Below are 22,812 nucleotides of genomic sequence, written 5' to 3' on the forward strand. Positions count from 1 at the left end.
ATTTACTAGATCTCTGGGATGGAAATGGTATTGGGGTGCAGTACTTCAGACTTTCTGTGGCATCATATATTGATCCCAGAGGTGCCAAACTTGGCAATTGAATTGCAAGTTTCCATCAGACACCAACAGTAGTTGTGCATGATCTGGCCCTGCATTACAAGCACCCTCTGCCAATGCAATATAGAATAGCTGGCAGCAGCCACAGTGCCCACTCACATGTCAGTACATAACACTATGTAGGAGCCACCATGGTTCGTGCTGAGTACAGAGAGCCTCATCCTTGTTAACACTGAGAGCTGAACTTTATTTCTTGCTGCATTTTGTGCAACGAGTCTTCGTTCATTTGGAGAAATACAGCTTGAGTAAATCTTCCATTTACTCTGTTATCTTGTTTTCTAATAATTTCTGCTTCCATCCAGCTTTCCTATGATTACAGTTGCCCCACCACTCTGTAGCCCATCTGTCCTTACCACTGTGTTGTGTACGAAGTCGTATGCAACACTTTCAGTGGGTATAAACGATTTTCATTTCTTACTGACATGTCTGAGTGTTGGTGACATCAAAAACAGACCTCACTGGAAGGGTAAGATAAATTAGCCACTGTCTGATACTTGATGAGAGGTTACAGTAAATGTTGTTATTAATTTAAGGGTACCTTATGAGATAAATTATTTTGTTACACTATTAACCTCAAGGAGGCCTGCTTGTGTATAAGTACACCAAGCACAAGTAACAGAATCTTCTACCATTTCATTCTTGTGCTATACTCATGAGCCCATATCTATTCCTCCATTGTTGTTTCAGTTAACACAGTGTGAATTTTTGCTGCCATACATCCAAGTGAGCAGTGATAATATAAACAGTGAACTAGGTGAGAAAAAAAATACGATCTGTTCGAGAAAATGGTCCAGACTGTGAGGTAACATAGCAATCCCGCAATGAGGCCATCGTTTTCTAGGTAATTATTAATCAACTAAGCGACTGGATGGTATCTGACGAAACTGCACTGTTTAAACCTGTTTAAGTGTGCCAACCACAAATATCATTGTCTTGTATCGCTCCATTGTTGTTATACAGTTGTCAGCTGATACCAGTTTCTTCATTATTGCTCAACTAATACAGTGATAAATTGTGTTGTCATACGTCCAACTGAACAGCAATAACATATAATAAAACAGAGAAACTATACTAGCAAAAATTGTGATGCGAACAAGAAAATAACCCAGAGCACAATCCCATGATGAGGCAGTGACCAACGAGATAATTTGTAATCAAATAAGCGGTTAAGATCTGATGCAACTTTACCCTTTAATGCATCGAGTGGGACATTGCTGTGAGACTTGCAGGTGGGGAAAGAGAGATATAATGAAACTTCAATATATTATTGTGAAATAAACAATGCTTCAGCTCATATAATGTACGTTTATTCTATCGTTATTGCATTTAATTTAGATTAAAATGTGATTTGCACATGCATGTTTACCTTGTTGACATTAAGACAGCTATTTGAGACATGTGTACAAAGTACGCAGTGTGCCTACTCATGCTGCGAGAAACGGGCTGTCCAAATGTGGATTCATGCTTTGAGTGGGTCAGTGCTGTTTGGTAACACATGTACCATGCAACAGATTGATGGAATGAAAAATTCCAACTCAGTATTATCAGAATACAAAAAGAAAACAAATATTCTAATGAAACCAAAAAGTCCAACACTTTATGGGCAATTAAAGACACATAAGCCCTTGGCTCCTAGATGTCCAATTGTTAGTTGTGTTAACAATTAACAATCTCTATATTTTACGTATGGGGAAAACACTCTATCAAAAAATCCTGAATACTTGCAAATACCATAAAGGACATACAAATCATACACAATGCCATGCCAAATGCAAAACCCTCAACATATCAAAACTATATTAACATACCTACACAAAAACAACAGGTACTATAGAACACAATTTCATGACTCATAACAAACGGAAGGACAATGGAATTATACAACTTCTCAAAGTAACACTTCAGCAAAATTATTTCCAATTTAATGTACGAGTTGGTACACAGTGTAATGTTATGCGTATTTAGGCGAGCTAATGAGCCATTCACCACTGGTACGATGTGATACAAATTTGTTGTATGGCTGAACGTTAGTGGGTCCAGGTATCATTGCATGTGACGGTAGTTCCAGCTTCTGCCTAAGTGACCAGAGGGAGCAAGTCCAAGTACAAAGATTAGCAGAATCGCCAGAAATAGGGAGAGTCCCAGTACAGGAAATTTAACAGCTGTTGCTTCAATGACCTTTGTGCAGGAGACAATGTTTTCAGACAAGGTGGAGTCTCACACAAGCTGAAATCTTCTTACAGCTCTTTGACGGTCTATAATAATTCTCATTAAGTATTATAGCAAATCTAAATGGACCAATGTTCTCAGATAAATGAGGCACATTCAATAACACAACAGTATTTCAATTTGTTTAGAACTACGGAAATTAATATTTCGGAACGGAAAACATTTTCACAATAAACTTCTGAATTAACAAACGATATCTCAGATAATGGCATTACACTGTAGTTATCATCCCTGAATGCTACATATCTACATCTATTTTATTTATTGATTTATGATGCCTTTTACGCAAGTTTCATGATATAAATGTTTGTCGGAACATTGTATGCTCCACAATCACAGCAAATGAAACATTAGTAATACCTTATATTGTCACGCTTATATAGTTATTTTATGAACAGTTTACTATTTTTTCAGTAACTTTATTGAAATACTGATTGCAAGTGCTTTTAAAAAACTGCAAATTTAAAAGTGGACTATCATATTTGTTAGCGGTAACCACAACTGGAAAGAGAACCAAAATATGTTTCTCACAAGAAGGCATAAATAATTGTTTAAATAATGTTTAATAACAATCTGTTGTCATTTACGTTGAGTAAATATGTACAAGACTGCTGGCTTATTTATGGTTCAAATGGCTCTGAGCACTATGGGACTTCACTGCTGAGGTCGTCAGTCCCCTAGAACTTAGAACTACGTAAACCTAACCAACCTAAGGACATCACACACATCCATGCCCGAGGCAGGATTCGAACCCGCAGCCGTAGCAGTCGCGCGGTTCCAGACTGTAGCGACTAGAACCGCTCGGCCACTCCGGCAGGCCGGCTTATTTATTTAAGAACCAACTATTGCTTATATTTAATGTAAATGAACTGAGTGCAACCGAATGTTTATGATATTTCTTTATTTAAATATTGTTGTAACGTAATAGTGTAGTCCAAGTAGCGATCAAGATGAGCCAAATCATGTCTGTAGCACCCTAAGAACGATGTATTTTTGGTGGGGATGGCTTTCAGCCAATGGAAAAGCAGACAGTAGTGAAACACTACGGGGGTCTAGTGGAGACTGGGACTTTTTGAGTGAAGAGCTCAAGAGCCCGATTCTGGACACACTTCTTGCAGAGTTCTGGAAGAAGTCAGACCTATCTAGAGTAACGTTCACGATTCTGGCGTCTAGGTGATTGCTTCTGAGCAGTGAACTATCGTTACTGTACTTCACCTTCTGAAGGGGCTTCGTATTTCGAGAGATCTGAATGTGCTCCAGTGTAAGACTCTGTTTTTCCCGCTTGATTTATGGAACTGAGAATAGACAACGTATGAGTTCTTGTTCTTTGTATCAAGTGTATTAATGTGTGAATCATCATTTTGTGCTCTGAACTGTTTGGAGCTGGTGAATGTTTCGTGTATTGTCATTACGAGATGGACTTAGTTTTCGAGTAACTTTGATTACCATTTAGTTTGGTTATTTTGCTACTATTCTTGTAATGCTCTCAACATAGCTTTAGTGCGTTTGATAAAGGTGTTTTTTGTCTGTATTTTAACTGAATATCGTAGGACCACTTGCCGTTTATTTGAGACATCTTTTCTTGAATATACGTTATACATCATAATTCTCTGTCGTCTAAATCAATTATAGACGTTAGAATAGAACACTTGTCATTAAATTAATCATTTATCTTTCATTTCATATTTCTGTTTAATTTATTAAGTTGCGATTGCTGCCACTGCATAGACTATTTGGCAGCAGGATCACAGCTACAGGTTATTGTCTGCAGCGGACTAGCTGCGGGTATGAAAGCAGGCGAGAGTGGCTCGACCCTGTAACTACATCGAGCTATTCTGTTTAAAGAGAGCAGTGCACAGACCAGGTAGCTAAAGTACAAGTAACCACTGGTAAAGATCTAAGTGGATTCCTCGTGTGGGATGCTGCTTAGAAGAGCAACTACTCGGCAGTAACCGTTAGGGGAGTCGCAATTAGGTTTTTTTTGCCTGGGATATGAATTTAATTCCATTATAACTACAATTGCAATTCTAATACTACAATATTCTGTGATCCAGAGCTATTGCATTATAGGCAGTTTGCGTGGGGGCCTCCGAGCATAAGAATGTGCAGCAGTTTCGTGGGTGAGGGTCGGCAGAGAAAATTAGGTGTGGAAAAGTTCGGCGCAGAACTTCAAGAAAGAAGAAGAGGGCTACGGAGAGGCGTGCTGAATTCGGGTTTGCAATAGAGACGGGCAAAACTGTTCTTTTCAGAGATCAGATCAGAAGTGTTCACTCCCTGAAATGAATTAGCTCTTTTTCATGACTCACCACCCATTTACAATAGAAAATAAATGGAAGGCACATTGCCCTTTAAACTTGATTTATTCCAGTACTATACCTGTATTTTGATCTTATTTGATCCTATTTTGAAGTAACACAGATAATGAGTAAGAATTTTGTATTGTTTATTGAAATTTCCACGAAATGACAAAGTTTTTGATTATTGATTTATTTTGCACTATCGTGGTCTTTTGGGTGATCGGAAAATGTTGTAACTTGAGATTTACATTAACAATATATTTGGCTATAATGTATTAAAATTTCATTAACCTCATAAAAATACATCTCAAGCCATATATTTTTAAAGTGAACGTTTCCTTCCGAAGACGCCTAAAATCGCAAAATCCGTACCAGAATAAGAAAAAAAAATATAAATTTGACTGTAAAACGAAAGTGCTGCATATAGCCTTACGCAGAATAAAACAAGGAAAATATTGGTGTATCACTTTTTGCGATACGTTTATCAGTTCGCTCGTAATTAAAGCGTAAATTCGAGTGTCCATAATAAAAATCCTATAGTAAGAGGAGTCGTCAGGAACCTAATCTGATCAGTTTAAACAAATAAAAATAAAATAAAAACAAATGATGTATACATAACATAATAATGTAATATACATAGTGGTATTACTACAAAGAACAATATCCAGTAGAGATGAACTCCGATGCAGAAGCACTGAGTCAAGCAGGTCGAGCCGCGAGCTGTATCACTGCGTGAGCTAAGACCGCAGAGACCAGAGTGACACCTGAGTTGCTTTGCTCAACGCTCTGGCTAGAGTCGAGAACGGTGGGGTGAGCGTTGAGCGGGTGAGTTCCGAGGGTGGGGGGAGCGAGGAACTCACTCGCTCCGAGACAAATCGTCCGTTCCTTTGCGAGCAGGTTGTTGCAAGTAGTTCCTATGTTATCCGCTAGGTGGCTCTCTGTCCTGTTGCTCGCATCAACTGCCCAGAGGGCAGGACGTGCGACTGAAACGATCGCCGACAGAGTGCGATGCGAAGTTAAGCTGTGCCAGACACTACACACGGCAGACGACGCACAGAGATGGCACAGCATATGTGAAACACAAAATCCAATGGGGCACTGCACAATGCAGGCAGCCAAGGTAGAAGGAGGGCAGAGGCCGGCGCTGGCTGTGTTGTGTGGCGTGCACTATGCTGTGACCAGCAGAGGCGCTGCTGATATGCTCCGTCTCTCTCTCTCTCTCTCTCACTCTCTCTCTCTCTCTCTCTCTCTCTCTCTCTGCCGTGGGAAACGTTTGGAGCGACCGTTCTTTTTTTCTGAATCACTGATTGTTCACTCCTTTGAAAGATTCAACTCTATGAATTAGTTCAAGAGCGCATCCCCCATCTCTAGTTTGCAACGGCCGGCAGCAGCGGAGACCTTGAGTTAATCAGCGCTGTACAGCTGCGTCAGCAGCAGTACAGCAGAAGCAGACAGCACGGCCGACTAGTTAAGTATGTGCACCGATAATGTTAGTATGTGTGAACCCACAGAGTTACCGGCAGTGATGGAAGTTCCAACGATCAAGCAGTCACGCAGCATGAGCAGTTCAAATAATCTTAGTGGGCCAGTTAGTCCAAAGTAAGAAGTTGGGGATGTTGATAGGGACGATTTTAGTGGGCAAGTACTCCAAACTCAGAGAGCGGATGTAGGCTTTCAGACGGTGCTTTGTCACGATTAATCAAAGTTTTGCTAGAAATACAAGCTAATATAGGGACATTGACTACAAAAATGTAACAGGGAAATTCTGATCTCAGTTCAGGTAACGAAAATGTAAAAGCTTAGGTGCAAAAAGTTAAATCGGATATTAAAGAGGTTTTACATACAAAATTAGAAGTTATAAGAACAAACATGGGCAAAATTTCTGAGGAGGTTGGCCTGGTTAACACCCGAGTCGACACAGTAGAAAAAATATTTCGGGGTAAAGCTGCAAAATATACAGGACGATAATGGTGGCGATATTAGGGATTGTGTGTTGAGACAAAATACACTTGAGAAAATCACCACTAAATCGGTTAAAAATTTGTCATGTAGTGAAGCAGAGACGTCTTTAGCGTCTTCAACTAACTTCATTGCTGCGAGAAGTAGGCTGTGACACAAATGCTGGCCTCCTGGCAGTTTCAGTTGTCGTTCTCACAATCACTTTCAAGAGCATGCAACAAACAAACATCAATATTAGCTTCTTACACAAAGTATTTTCTACAGTGTACAGTGTAGAGTAACAACAGTTTGCTAAAAAGAGCCTTAGTTTATTCTATATGTTCACTCATCACATTCGTCTTGTCACTGGTCGTCACGTACATTATACATCTCTGTACTGAAATAGATGTGAACCGATCCGTCTGTTTGTTAGTTTGTTGTTTGGGAGCTGAACTGTATATGACTATGAGTGTACCAAAGTACATATGACGCATAATGCTAAGTGGTTTGGATTAGCAAGTGATTCAATGTAATGAGTTCGGACTATACAGATCACACTCACACAGACGACACCATTTAATGTTGAGAAAATTATAAAGTTCTGACTACCTGGATATTTCAACTCTTGAATGAATAGGTCACTAACTAGCAGTGCCAGTTGGCAGATTTGATCCTTAAAGTAGCTCTTGAGTATGAACTTGACTTTTAAGTGATAGCAATCATTGTCATGAATCATGAATAATTACACTGAACGTCCAAAGATAAAATTCTGAAGTGATATAAAGATGCAATTATCGATCCTTGGTCCTGAGAGAAAGACTTATACTACATAATCTGCCGATATAGCTTTAACTCTTGATCAGCCACAGCGCACACACTGTTTTCACTTAATTTATGAAGTCTGGTCACCTAAACTGATTTCATTAAGCCGCTGCGCTCCCTGAAATTCTTAGTACTACACACAAAGAAATACTTTCTATGCCGTGCAGATAGATCACGGGCTCACCTGGGGGCAATGATGGATTGCTACTTATAAATTCGGAGTTCGTGGAGTGGAGCGGATGCGATTTGCAAGTTAAACTGTCCATTGACGGCAAGAAGAATATTATGAGCGTGTAAAATTCGCCGGTTCTCCCACGCAAGCGACTTACATGCAATCCAAGTCTGTTGTGTAACAGTTACTCGATGATATCTGTTCTCGATAATTAGTTTTGAAGACTAAATTTCATTCATGTATTGGGTAATTTTCTTACAGCACTCTCCATACGTTTGACATCATACTTTCATTTCCGTTTAACTTCAAACATGAAAGTTCTCTTATGTGCTTAAGATGGCACACTACAATTAAGGAGAATCACTCCAGTGTAGAACACCTCTACCTTCATGCACGATTAAGGCCTTCCTTCTAAGTCTTATTACACTTAGCAATTGCATAAAAACTAAGAATAATGAAGAAGTCACCGACAGTTTTGCTCCGAGCGGACTCTGTGTAATTACATCGTCCTGACGCTTGCAGCTACACCATTTGCATTCAATTGTTCAGGCGTGTGTTAGACCATATCACGAAATGAATTGCTCGGAGCCGACCTATCGCACCTCATTACAGCGTCATCTGCACCTGTTAAGAGTTTACACATGAAATAAAAGCAGATTGTACACTGCATTATCGTAAACCTGGTTATCCAACTGTTTAGCTTTTCCGTCTGCAGCGTTCGGTAGTAAGGCGTACGATCAAACGATTTTTAAGCAAATTCTGTTAACTATATGAAGCAAACAATATTCAGCACAATGAGACGAAATGTGTTACTGAAAGGTCGTAAAATACGTAAAATTTTATGTCAGTGGTCTGTTATCTCCACTGCTGGGTAATCGTGTGCACGTAACAGCACACACTAATACTATTTTCAATTCAGTCCGCCCGGCTAGCCGCTCGGTCTAACGCGCTGCTTCCCGAGCGGGAGGGCGTGCCGGTTGTTGTTGTTGTTGTTGTGGTCTTCAGTCCTGAGACTGGTTTGATGCAGCTCTCCATGCTACTCTATCCTGTGCAAGCTTCTTCATCTCCCAGTACCTACTGCAACCTACATCTTTCTGGATCTGCTTAGTGTATTCATCTCTTGGTCTCCCCCTACGATTTTTGCCCTCCACGCTGCCCTCCAATACTAAATTGGTGATCCCCTGATGCCTCAGAACATGTCCTACCAACCGATCCCTTCTTCTGGTCAAGTTGTGCCACAAACTTCTCTTCTCCCCAATCCTATTCAATACTTCCTCATTAGTTATGTGATCTACCCATCTAATCTTCAGCATTCTTCTGTAGCACCACATTTCGAAAGCTTCTATTCTCTTCTTGTCCAAACTATTTATCGTCCATGTTTCACTTCCATACATGGCTACACTCCATACAAATACTTTCAGAAATGACTTCCTGACACTTAAATCTATACTCGATGTTAACAAATTTCTCTTCTTCAGAAACGCTTTCCTTGCCATTGCCAGTCTGCATTTTATATCCTCTCTACTTCGACCATCATCAGTTATTTTGCTCCCCAAATAGCAAAACTCCTTTACTACTTTAAGTGTCTCATTTCCTAATCTAATTCCCGCAGCAACACCCGACTTAATTCGACTACATTCCATTATTCTCGTTTTGTTTTTGTTGATGTTCATCTTATATCCTCCCTTCAAGACACCATCCATTCCGTTCAACTGCTGTTCCAAGTCCTTTGCTGTCTCTGACAGAATTACAATGTCATCGGCGAACCTCAAAGTTTTTATTTCTTCTCCATGGATTTTAATACCTACCCCGAATTTTTCTTTTGTTTCCTTTACTGCTTGCTCAATATACAGACTGAATAACATCGGGGAGAGGCTACAACTCTGTCTTACTCCCTTCCCAACCACTGCTTCCCTTTCATGTCCCTCGAGTCGGGAAGGCGTGCCGGTACCCGGCACGAATCCTCCCTGCGGATCAGTGTCGAGGTCCGGTGTGCCGGCCAGCCTGTGGATGGTTTTTAAGCCGGTTTTCCATCTTTGTCGGCGAATGCGGGCTGGTTCCCCAGAACTGTCTACCAGTCAGATTCTTCTCACAGTGTTCTGATACAATAGTTCCATTTTACCAGTCATATACAATCGTTCGCTCGTTGAAAGATCCGTACCTAAAGACTGGAAAGTTGCACAAGTCACACCAATACCCGAGAAGGGAAATAGGTGTAATACACTCCTGGAAATTGAAATAAGAACACCGTGAATTCATTGTCCCAGGAAGGGGAAACTTTATTGACATATTCCTCGGGTCAGATACATCACATGAGCACACTGACAGAACCACAAGCACATAGACACAGGCAACAGAGCATGCACAATGTCGGCACTAGTACAGTGTATATCCACCTTTCGCAGCAATGCAGGTTGCTATTCTCCCATGGAGACGATCGTAGAGATGCTGGATGTAGTCCTGTGGAACGGCTTGCCATGCCATTTCCACCTGGCGCCTCAGTTGGACCAGCGTTCGTGCTGGACGTGCAGACCGCGTGAGACGACGCTTCATCCAGTCCCAAACATGCTCAATGGGGGACAGATCCGGAGATCTTGCTGGCCAGGGTAGTTGACTTACACCTTCTAGAGCACGTTGGGTGGCACGGGATACATGCGGACGTGCATTGTCCTGTTGGAACAGCAAGTTCCCTTGCCGGTCAGGAATGATAGAACGATGGGTTCGATGACGGTTTGGATGTACCGTGCACTATTCAGTGTCCCCTCGACGATCACCAGTGGTGTACGGCCAGTGTAGGAGATCGCTCCCCACACCATGATGCCGGGTGTTGGTCCTGTGTGCCTCGGTCGTATGCAGTCCTGATTGTGGCGCTCACCTGCACGGCGCCAAACACGCATACGACCATCATTGGCACCAAGGCAGAAGCGACTCTCATCGCTGAAGACGACACGTCTCCATTCGTCCCTCCATTCACGCCTGTCGCGACACCACTGGAGGCGGGCTGCACGATGTTGGGGCGTGAGCGGGAGACGGCCTAACGGTGTGCGGGACCGTAGCCCAGCTTCATGGAGACGGTTGCGAATGGTCCTCGCCGATACCCCAGGAGCAACAGTGTCCCTAATTTGCTGGGAAGTGGCGGTGCGGTCCCCTACGGCACTGCGTAGGATCCTACGGTCTTGGCGTGCATCCGTGCGTCGCTGCGGTCCGGTGCCAGGTCGACGGGCACGTGCACCTTCCGCCGACCACTGGCGACAACATCGATGTACTGTGGAGACCTCACGCCCCACGTGTTGAGCAATTCGGCGGTACGTCCACCCGGCCTCCCGCATGCCCACTATACGCCCTCGCTCAAAGTCCGTCAACTGCACATACGGTTCACGTCCACGCTGTCGCGGCATGCTACCAGTGTTAAAGACTGCGATGGAGCTCCGTATGCCACGGCAAACTGGCTGACACTGACGGCGGCGGTGCACAAATGTTGCGCAGCTAGCGCCATTCTACGGCCAACACCGCGGTTCCTGGTGTGTCCGCTGTGCCGTGCGTGTGATCATTGCTTGTACAGCCCTCTCGCAGTGTCCGGAGCAAGTATGGTGGGTCTGACACACTGGTGTCAATGTGTTCTTTTTTCCATTTCCAGGAGTGTATGTTAGATTACAGACCGGTATCGCTAACGTCGATTTGAAGCAGGATTCTGTAACATGTACCTCGAAGAGATCGAGTTAATGACAAACAGCCAAAAATAATTCAGAAAATGTCGTTCTTGTGAAACGCAACTAGCTCTTTATTCTCACGAAGTAACGAGTTCTATTGACAGGGCATGTCAAGCTGATTACATACTTTTAGATTTATAGAAGGATTTCGACACCGTATCTCACAAACAGATCCTAATTAAATTGCATGCCTATGAAGTGTCGCCTCAGATGTGCGACTGGATTCCCAGTTTCCTCTCACAGTTCGCTGGAATTGACGGATAGTTATCGAGTAAAACAGAAGTGATATGTGGCGTCCTCCAAGGAAGTGTCTTAGCCCCTCTGTTGTTCCGGATCTATACAAACGATTTACGAGACAATCTGAGCAGCCATCCTAGATTGTTTGCAGGTGATGGTATCATTTACCATCTTAAAAAGTCATCCGGTGATCAAAAAAAAAAATTTCGAAACGATTTAGACAAGGTGTCAGTATGGTCTGAAAAGTGTAAATCGATTCTAAATAATCAAACGTGTAGAATCACCCACATGAGTACGTCAGAAATCCGCTGAATTTCGCAGAAATCTATAGGCTGTAAATTCAACCAAATACTTAGGGATTACAATTGCGAATAACTTAAGTTGGTACGATCACATATGAGATAATGGTTTAGGTACAGCAAACTAAAGCCTACGATTTACTGGCAGAACACTGAGAAAATGCAAGAGGTCTACCGACGAGACTGCCTACACCAGGTCTGTACGTCCTCTTATGCCGTTCTGCCACGCGGTCTGAGAACCGCATCAGATTTTGTTCTATCGCAAAGCAGTGTGGAGAGTGTGGGGGGGGGGGGGGGGGGACATGATACGTGAATTGGCGTGGCATTAATTACAACAAAAGTGTTTTCCGCTGTGGCAAGACCTTGCCATGGAATTTCAATCAATAACTTTCTGTTCAGAACGTGAAAATATTTTGTTGCTGCCCACCGACTTGGGGTGAAATGGTGATTATAATAAAACAGGTGAAATCAGGGTTCGCACAGAACGATTTAATGTTCGTTTTTCCCGCTCCCTGTTCGAGAGTTGAGCAGTGGATAAATAGCTTGAAGGTGTAAGCGTAGGCTTCCGCGGCCGTTGTCATCTTCAATAAAATTCTTCAGGGTATCAGACCGCATCGTCATAAATTTAAAATGCGCCAACGTTTCGGCCAGCGTTGCAGCTGGCCTTCATCAGGGCCTTACGTTAACTGCTAAATGAAACACACCTGGTTCCTTAAATAGCTGCACGAGAAAACCGTGTCGTTACTTGATTGGCTGTAAAAAGAGGAGGAGGAGGGGTGAAAGGTATGCTTTATTGGTGTTTCCTTTATTATCTGTCATTGGCTGAAATAGCTGTTTTCTATTGGTCTTTATATTAATCCACCCCATTGGAGGAGACGGACGAATAGCGAACAGGTGATGGCTGTGACGTCACACTGTTTACATGCTGTCCAGAAGCCGGCTGCGGCGTGCCATTGCTTTGTGTGCTCGCGACCACTACTGCAGCTCTCCGCGTGTCTGCATGGGCCGCCACGGCTCTGCCGCCGCTCCGTAGCCCTGCTATAGCAGGCAGCCAAGACCTCGGAAACTTGTACCCGTCCTCTCTATTCATGTTGGCGGCTCTTTTGGCTATTTCTATCGCCTCTCTAATCTTTCTTTTGAAAGTGAGAGGCTGTTTCGCCAGGACGCGGGCTTCTTGAAAAAATATTGGTTTCCCGCACTCGTCTCGGTGTTCCGCCACTGCTGACTTAGTGTGTTGTTTCAGGCGGATATATCTTTCATGTTCCGAGAGCCTTGTGCTGATCGGACGTCCCGTCTCACCTATGTAGACAAAAGAAAGATTAGAGAGGCGATAGAAATAGCCAAAAGACCCGCCAACATGAATAGAGAGGACGGGTACAAGCTTCTGAGGTCTTGGCTGCCTGCAATAGCAGGGCTACGGAGCGGCGGCAGAGCCGTGGCGGCCCATGCAGACGCGGAGAGCCGCAGTAGTGGTCGCGAGCACACAAAGCAATGGCACGCCGCAGCCGGCTTCTGGACAGCATGTAAACAGTGTGACGTCACAGCCATCACCTGTTCGCTATTCGTCCGTCTCCTCCAATGGGGTGGATTAATATAAAGACCAATAGAAAACAGCTATTTCAGCCAATGACAGATAATAAAGGAAACACCAATAAAGCATACCTTTCACCCCTCCTCCTCCTCTTTTTACAGCCAATCAAGTAACGACACGGTTTTCTCGTGCAGCTATTTAAGGAACCAAGTGTGTTTCATTTAGCAGTTAACGTAAGGCCCTGATGAAGGCTAGCTGCAACGCTAGCCGAAACGTTGGCGCATTTTAAATTATGACGATGCGGTCTGATACCCTGAAGAATTTTATTGAAGAGCTTGAAGGTGGTTCGATGAAAGCTCTGCCGGGCACTTGACTGTGGATTGCGGGGGAATCATGTAGATTTAGATGTAAGGGAGGCGGGACTGCAGTTGTTGAGGATACAGAGGGCAGTGTGGATCTTCAGATCGGAGTTGCAATCAATATCGCGTGTCGCCTCCCCGTCTGTGACCCGGAGAAGAAAATGGTTCAAATGGCTCTTAGCACTATGTGACTTAACAGCTGAGGTTACGAACTACTTAAACCTAACTAACCTAAGGATATCACACACATCCATGCCCGAGGCAGGATTCTAAACTGCGACCGTGGCGGTCGCGCGGTTCCAGACTGAAGTGCCGAGAACCGCTCGGCCACAACGCCCGGCTGTGACCTGGAGATTAAATTCCTTGACACCACAGCGAGAGTGACGCGGGGGTGGAGATGGTTGATTCCATACGGCGAGGAGACACGGCAATGAGGCTGGCATAGATTAAGAATGTGGGGACGTTGAGCTCTAGGGATGTTATAAGAAATGAATCACTTATAACACTTCCAACTGCTACTGCTATACCTTAACCTCGAAGCTGGAGGCAATTTGCAAAACAGAATTATTTTGTTGGATTAATAATGGTATAAAGCAACAGAACAGTGTTACCCTCTGAGAGGAATTTTGCTAGGTTGACCATGTTGTTCCTAACGGAGGTGGCTTATCGGAAATGAAAGTCAGAATTACGTAAATATTTGAACAGTAACAAACAAAATTTTGCCTATCTGCACTGTTTAACTGATAAAGAAAACGGTCGCCAGCTTAACTAGGCAAGAGAATGATTAACATTCTCGTTCAAGAAAATAGTTATTAGTAACTTTAATGGATAAACACAACCTATACTTTGTCACACGCGAGTGCAGTCAACTCTGACACATACATATGTTTACGGTAAGATTGAAGCTAACAACTGGAGCAGCACATACTATTTGCAAACATATAAGAGAGAGAGCGAAACACACTATTACTTTCAGGGCTTAAAGAAATTATGGTTTTACTAATTAGTGGTCTTTCCGTTACTTATTACCGCTCATTAATACAATAGACAAACTGTGTATCTTGTTATACTATTACTATGCACTTCCAATACACAAGAGAGACAAACACTTAGCAATCATGAACATATAGTTTTCTACTATTGCAGTTTCCCACTTTTACTACAGCGAAACACAATGTTGACAAAATTGCAAGAAACTGACTCACCTTTTAGAATTTACTACAGACAACAATGTGATCATTTACTTTATAAGTCTCAGTCTTAAGAACTTTTAATTTTGAAGTTGGCAACAGCACTTTAATAAGCAGTTTTAATAGGAATATTTTCAGCAAACAACATTTACTTTAACTCACTCTCTTGCCACATTAACTTTAACTTTCTTTTTACTAAGTTCAAGAGGCGTTAATGAGCAAAATACTGGGCTTTAATGTTCTTTTAGTAAGGACACTCGGTATCACTTTAGCTCTAACGGTGAGGAACCTGCGAGGTGTTATGATGAGGAGAAAAATCAGGGTAGGTACATAAATTCAGATATAAATTACCTTATATTTGAGCGCACTAACACATCCATTAAGCTGATCCTTCACTGTACATCATTGTAGTATTCCGATGTAATGATTGCGCAATGTGGTGGCAACTGTATGTTGTTAGGTGGAATTGCAGGTAGAATTGCTGGACTCTGTCATTTCTTGGTGGCGATGATTGATACCAATCCCAGAATATTTCCAGCTATTTATCCATTCTTCCCAGGCATTGGAAAGCGGCAGGAAAAGCCTCTCTCGGAACCAGCATAATATGCATCTTTTACATGGCAGTGCACAGACTCGTAGCTTGTCCCCGACTCGTAGCTTGTCCCCGACTGACTATCAGTTCCACCTTTTCTACCTAGGCCAACCACAATTTGCGCGCGCTACATAGTTCCGTTCCTGAGGGGAACCACTACACCTTTTATATACAGAATAACTAAGAGCCCTAAGTGAGGATCAGCAATTTACATAACAGCAACCAAATACATTAAATAAAACAAAACATTTACACATATTGACATCTCTACAAAAAATTATTCACACAAAATTACAATCATATACAGTAAGTTTTGTTCCCTCCAAATGGGACAAAGAATATAAATTGCAGATACACTACTTTGCATAGAATCAAATCACGACATCAAAGGTTTGACAAAGAAAAGAGTACACAATTTTATGTTATCGATCCAAACACATTTACAGACGATCATCAATGTAACATTAAATAAAGCAAAAAAAAAAAAAAAAAAACAAATTAAATCCATACAGCATAAGAGCTGTGGTGTTACACACTGTGTCGGATTATTTGAAGAAAAAAAAGTATTTAAGAATTGGTTGAGATGGAGTGAATGGGTATGTGTGTGTGTGTGTGTGTGTGTGTGTGTGTGTGTGTGTGTGATGGACAATTACGTTCCCCACGTATTGGCGGGCGCAGCCGTATTGCTTCTCTTCAGCGAAATGGAGTTAAAAACCACCGAATAGTTCTTTTTTAATTACTTGATATGCAAAGAAAAAGTGGGAATATTTGCCCCACTAGGCTACTGCTACCACTAATGAGAGTGTAAAGTCGGTAAAGTGATGTTTGTCAGAGACCTCTACGACATGGAGGCGGCGCCGGGGGAGACGGCAGCCGGCGCACGCGACTACATAAAGTGCTGGACGCTCGCTCGTCGTGACGCAGAGATAGCGGCGCGCCCGGGCAGCCAGATAAGGCCGCAGCCACTCCATTAGCGGCGCTGGACGCCAAATGGACGGCGGCGGACGCTCACCATCGATAAAGGCCCGGCGCCCTCTGAAAGCTTTACACTCGACGCGATCTAGCGACGTGTCGAGGTAGCTGCGAGATACGCACAGTGGCGAGGTCACAGTTGCTCACACTGCCTTCTCTGTCACCGTAGCTGATGGAATTTGGACAGCGAGCATCCCAAGGATGTCGACCACTGCTTGACGGATCGGTCGTCCCCGCCGTCTGGTGCAGACTGGAGGACCTGAGCGCTGACCGTCGCAGTTCCGTGGACGGGTGACGGGGCTGCTCCGCGCTCGTTGGCTCGTTGCGAGAAGGGTTACAGACGTATAACGTGTTCTTCCAAACTGGGGTAGCAAAGACCTTTTGTCATATTAGACCAGCCAACCCGTATTTTAATTCGGGGCTGATTTCATGCAAGGGGTGATCGTAAAGTTTCTGTTCAGAGGCAGTACCGTTCAGAATTGACATGCCGCTCTGGCAAACACGCCATGAGCATTGACACAATTAATCCCATCGCCGTGCCAGGTTGCAGATACCCGTTTGGTAAAATAGCGTTTATTGCTGCGTGAACAAATTTGTAACTCCGTAACTGTCCGACAGGAATAATCGACCCTTCAAGGTGTTTCTTAAGGGACTGAAGGCGTGATAACCGCATGGGGAGAGATCAGGGCTATTGGGAGGATGCTCGAGCATCTCCAACTTCAAAAAAATGGTTCAAATGGCTCTGAGCACTATGGGACTCAACATCTTAGCTCATAAGTCCCCTAGAACTAAGAACTACTTAAACCTAACTAACCTAAGGACATCACACACACCCATGCCCGAGGCAGGATTCGAACCTGCGACCGTAGCAGTCCTGCGGTTCCGGACTGCAGCGCCAGAACCGCTAGACCACCGCGGCCGGCTCTCCAACTTCAATTGGCGTAACTTCTGCCTTAGGGCATTTGCTTTATGGGGACGTGTGTTACTATGAGGCAGCAGTACCCTTGCCGCGCAACATTTGCACAACGGCGGTTTTTGACAGACGTGCTGACCCATACACATTCTTCGTTCTCCGATGGATGTCTACTGGTGTTCGACCTTCGGTAGCCAAGAGAAGAATAACAGCACGTTGGTCCTGTTGTCCAAACAGGATAATAATGTCGCCTCAGCTTACCTTTCCACATGCCACACTAATCCCTCGATTAAATGCCGGTGCTGATATACCAGCATCGGAGTCGCGCTATGTTGCATACAAGCTGCAGCAATGTTCTCGGATGGAAAATGTTTGATCGCTTAATGAAATCAGTGAAAATGAGGCCCGCGTTTGGTGAGGAAAGTTCAAAAAATGTTCAAACGTGTATGAAATCTTATGGGACTTAACTGCTAAGGTCATCAGTCCCTAATCTTACACACTACTTAACCTAAATTATCATAAGGACAAACGCACACACCCGTGCCCCAGGGAGGACTCGAACCTCCGCCGGGACCAGCCGCACAGCCCATGACTGCAGCGCCTTAGGGTGAGGAAAGGTATCCAAAATGTGTCCCCTGTTGAAAAACAAAAGCGAACTTGGGTATTTCATAAGCTCGAAGGATTCCTCATCATCGTGCTTGGCGATGTCGTAGCGTCACACCAGGTCCCTCCCACATTCGCTACAGGGGGACCATAATTAGCGCTCTGCTCATAACGTGTAAGGCGTGAGGCGAATTACACGTCGTATTGTGGAATAGGTTGGTTGGTTGATTTGGGGGGAGGGGATCCCTTTCAAAGGAATCATCCCGGCATTTGCCTGAAGCGATTTAGGGATATCACGGGAAACCTAAATCAGGGTGACCGGACGTGGGTTTGAACCGTCGTCCTCTCGAATGCTAGTCCACTGTCCTAACCACTGCGCCACCTCGCTCGGTGATTGCGTAAATCTTTTATCGTAAAAGTGTACTACGGAACCCAGATAAATTGTGGACCCTGAGGAATATATAAAAAGTCTAAATAATGTCACCAGCATCGCTTTCACCTGCGAGGCATGGTTTAAATATTCACCACTTCAACACCAATGAGAAATATTCTGCAGTATTTAAACTCCACTTAAAGTGCGACTGCTGCACCCGGGACTCTACATCACTACCAATCAACAGAATGCCTCCAATTACACTTCAGTAACTTTCGCAGATGATCTACACAATAGCAAGGACAGATAATAACAGAAAGTCATACAGGTCAACAGGTGCACCACCGTATACGGGCTCTATAAAGAAACTTCAGAAGACTCAGTTACTCCTGCAAAATAGCTGAAAAACGCAGCAAAAGACTATTGATAGTGAAATGACAAAGTAATCGCGGGAGAATGTGAAGTCCTCAGCGCTTACCTCAGTGGAATATTGTAGAAAAGTTTCCCGCAAAACCCAGTCGAATTCTCAGCACATGTAAAAGCAATTAGCGACACAAATGTTGGTGCCTTGACACTCGTGGATAACACAGGAACCGAAACTGATGAAAGCAGAGCAAAACCAGAAATGCTGAACACCGTTTATCAATGTTCCTTCACCGAGTAAGGCACGGAATTACTGCCCGAGTTTAATCTTTACCCCACAACAGGGATAGATATTAGTATCATTAGACTAACTAATAGCTAAAGTTGCTAAAATTTAACAGGACTTAAGGGGCCACTGGAATACCCATCAGTTTCCATACAGAATTAACAGCTTAGTCCCCCCTTCTTCCGCTATAGATCTCTCAAACAAAAACTATGCCCAGTAGTTGGGAAAAAGCACAGCCCACATTCGTCTACGAGTAGCTTAGCAAAACTGATCCGCAAAACTAGTGTCCAATATCCGTGATATTCATCTGTTGTAGAACCTTAGTGCATATTCTGAGTTCAAAAATAACGAGATACCTACCACAGAATAACCTTCTCCATGACATCCAGTACGGTTTCTGAAGAGACAGATGACGGGAAGCCCAACTGGCGCTGTCATATGGCATCGTGAAATGCATAGATCAAAACAGTCAAGTAGAAGTAACATTTTTGACTTCCAAGAAGTATTTCCGTCATCGCCACATCAATATTTACTAACGACAGTTCGATTATGTGCGGTAGCAAACGGAATCCGTGACTGGAGTGACGACTGTTTGACAGGCAGGCCGCAGCTTGTTGTCCGACAGACGTAGGAGATTCTTCGGGCTTTCCCCACGGAAGTGGTTTAGGACCCCTATTGTTCGTCATGTACAGGGCTATTACAAATGATTGAAGCGATTTCATAAATTCACTGTAGCGCCATTCATTGACATATGGTCACGACACACTACAGATACGTAGAAAAACTCAAAGTTTTGTTCGGCTGAAGCCGCACTTCAGGTTTCTGCCGTCAGAGCGCTCGAGAGCGCAGTGAGACAAAATGGCGACAGGAGCCGAGAAAGCGTATGTCGTGCTTGAAATGCACTCACATCAGTCAGTCATAATAGTGCAACGACACTTCAGGACGAAGTTCAACAAAGATCCACCAACTGCTAACTCCATTCGGCGATGGTATGCACAGTTTAAAGCTTCTGGATGCCTCTGTAAGGGGAAATCAACGGGTGGGCCTGCAGTGAGCGAAGAAACGGTTGAACTCGTGCGGGCAAGTTTAACGCGTAGCCCGCGGAAAATTGGCTCATGCCACAACTGGAGACCGACAGCGCCGACTTCATCTTTCAACAGGATGGTGCTCCACCTCACTTCCAACATGATGTTCGGCATTTCTTAAACAGGAGATTGGAAAACCGATGGATCGGTCGTGGTGGAGATCACGATCAGCAATTCATGTCATGGCCTCCACACTCTCCCGACTTAACCCCATGTGATTTCTTTCTGTGGGGTTATGTGAAAGAGTCAGTGTTTAAACCTCCTCTACCAAGAAACGTGCCAGAACTGCGAGCTCGCATCAACGATGCTTTCGAACTCATTGATGGGGACATGCTGCGCCGAGTGTGGGAGGAACTTGATTATCGGTTTGATGTCTGCCGAATCACTAAAGGGGCACATATCGAACATTTGTGAACGCCTAAAAAAACTTTTTGAGTTTTTGTATGTGTATGCAAAGCATTGTGAAAATATCTCAAATAATAAAGTTATTGTAGAGCTGTGAAATCGCTTCGATCATTTGTAATAACCCTTTATATTATTGACGTTTATAGACTTTATCAATAGTAAGCTCACCCTTTTTCAGACGATGCAGGTATCCGTGACGAATTAATCTTTGGAAAAAGCTGCATATATATTCAGTAAGACCTTGATAACTTCTCAAAGAGGTGTGAAGATGGAAACGTGCCTTAAATGTTCGGAGTTGTAGCGTCGTGCCCATCACAACAAGCAGTAACGTGGAGCAAGCTCGCCGCTAGCGGCAGACCTTTGAAAGCGCGCAGTGCGGTTCCCTGTGGCTGGACATACGGCTCGGACACAGCTGTGCCTTGGCGTAACGAGGCACTGAAATAACAGTCTTCAGGACGTATGTGCTTATTTGGAAACACTCAGGCTTCTTTAAAAATTCTCAGGACTGTTAGGAAGTGTTAATCCGTCACAAATGTTCATGTCAAGACACGAAAGGTATTCAAATTTACAAATGACATTTTATTTCGGTCAGAGACGCCAGAAAAATTGGAAGTTTAATTAAATGGAGAGGTAGTCTTTTGGAAATAAGTTGCAACACGAGGGTACCGTTCGACAAGCGCCACGAAAACAAGCTGAATTATAGCACTTACAGGGGCACTTGCATAGTCGCTCTTTTGCCCCGCTCCATATGGATATACACCGAAGTGACACTTTAGGCCGGCCGAAGTGGTCGTGCGGTTCTGGCGCTGCAGTCTGGAACCGTGAGACCGCTACGGTCGCAGGTTCGAATCCTGCCTCGGGCATGGATGTGTGTGATGTCCTTAGGTTAGTTAGGTTTAACTAGTTCTAAGTTCTAGGGGACTAATGACCGCAGAAGTTGAGTCCCATAGTGCTCAGAGCCACAACCACCGAAGTGACAAAGAAACTGGAATAGGAGTGCGTATTCAAATACAGAGTTATGTAAACAGGAGAAAACGGCTCTGCGGTCGGCAACAAATGGTTCAAATGGCTCCGAGCACAATGGGACTTAACTTCTGAGGTCGTCAGTCCCCTAGAACTTAGAACTACTTAAACCTAACTAAGGACATCACACACATCCATGCCCGAGGCAGGATTCGAACCTGTGACCGTAGCGGTCGCGCGCTTCCAGACTGTAGCGCCTAGAACCACTCGGCCACTTCGGCCGGAGGTCGGCAACACCTATATAAGACAACAAGTGTCTGGAGCAGTTTTCAGATCGGTTACTGCTGCTGCCATGGCAGGCGGGTTTAGGTCAGTTTCAACGTGGGGTTATAGTTGGTGCACGAGCGATGGGTCATAGCCCGCATCTCGTGGTCGTGCGGTAGCGTTCTCGCTTCCCACGCCCGGGTTCCCGGGTTCGATTCCCGGCGGGGTCAGGGATTTTCTCTGCCTCGTGATGGCTGGGTGTTGTGTGCTGTTCTTAGGTTAGTTAGGTTTAAGTAGTTCTAAGTTCTAGGGGACTGATGACCATAGATGTTAAGTCCCATAGTGCTCAGAGCCATTTGAACCATTTTTTTTTTTTTGATGGGTCATAGTATCTCTGAGGTAGCGATAAAATGGGGATTTTCCCGTACGACCATTTCACGAGTGCACTGTGAGTATCAGGAATCCGTTAAATATAAAATCTGCGACATCACTGCGGCCGGAAAAAGATCTTGGGAGAACGGGATCAACGACGACTGAAGAGAATCGCTCAGCATGACAGAAGTGCAACCCATCCGCAAATTGATGCAGACTTCAATGCTGGGACACCGACAAGTGTCTGCGTGCAAACCACTCAACGAAGCATCATCTAGATGGGCTTCCAGAGTCGTCTTGGGCAGCCAAAACCGACATTGGACTGTTGACAACTGGAAACTGTTACCTGGTCGGATGAGTTTTGTTTCAAATTGTATCGAACGGATGGAAGTGTATGGGTATGTGAACCGTGGTACTAAATTCTTTAGAAAATCAGAATAACAATCACATAGCAGTTATTTAAAGAAAATAAGAAGCGCGGGATCACTGGTGATGGACAAGCTTGTGATTGATTTACAATTTTAATTTGACTCAAAACAGGCTTTATTATATACTTCAATTCGGACATTTGCCCTCTTACTGATGCAATATACAAATTTTCACTTTAACTGAATTACATAAGCACGAATAAGAATCATATTCTGTATCCGCAACTAAAAACCTAGCTCGTAACACTATACACTTACATTCCAAAGTTACACAGCCACATAATACCACAAC

This window comes from Schistocerca cancellata, chromosome 7, assembly GCF_023864275.1.
Source record: "Schistocerca cancellata isolate TAMUIC-IGC-003103 chromosome 7, iqSchCanc2.1, whole genome shotgun sequence".
NCBI classification, from domain to species: domain Eukaryota; kingdom Metazoa; phylum Arthropoda; class Insecta; order Orthoptera; family Acrididae; genus Schistocerca; species Schistocerca cancellata.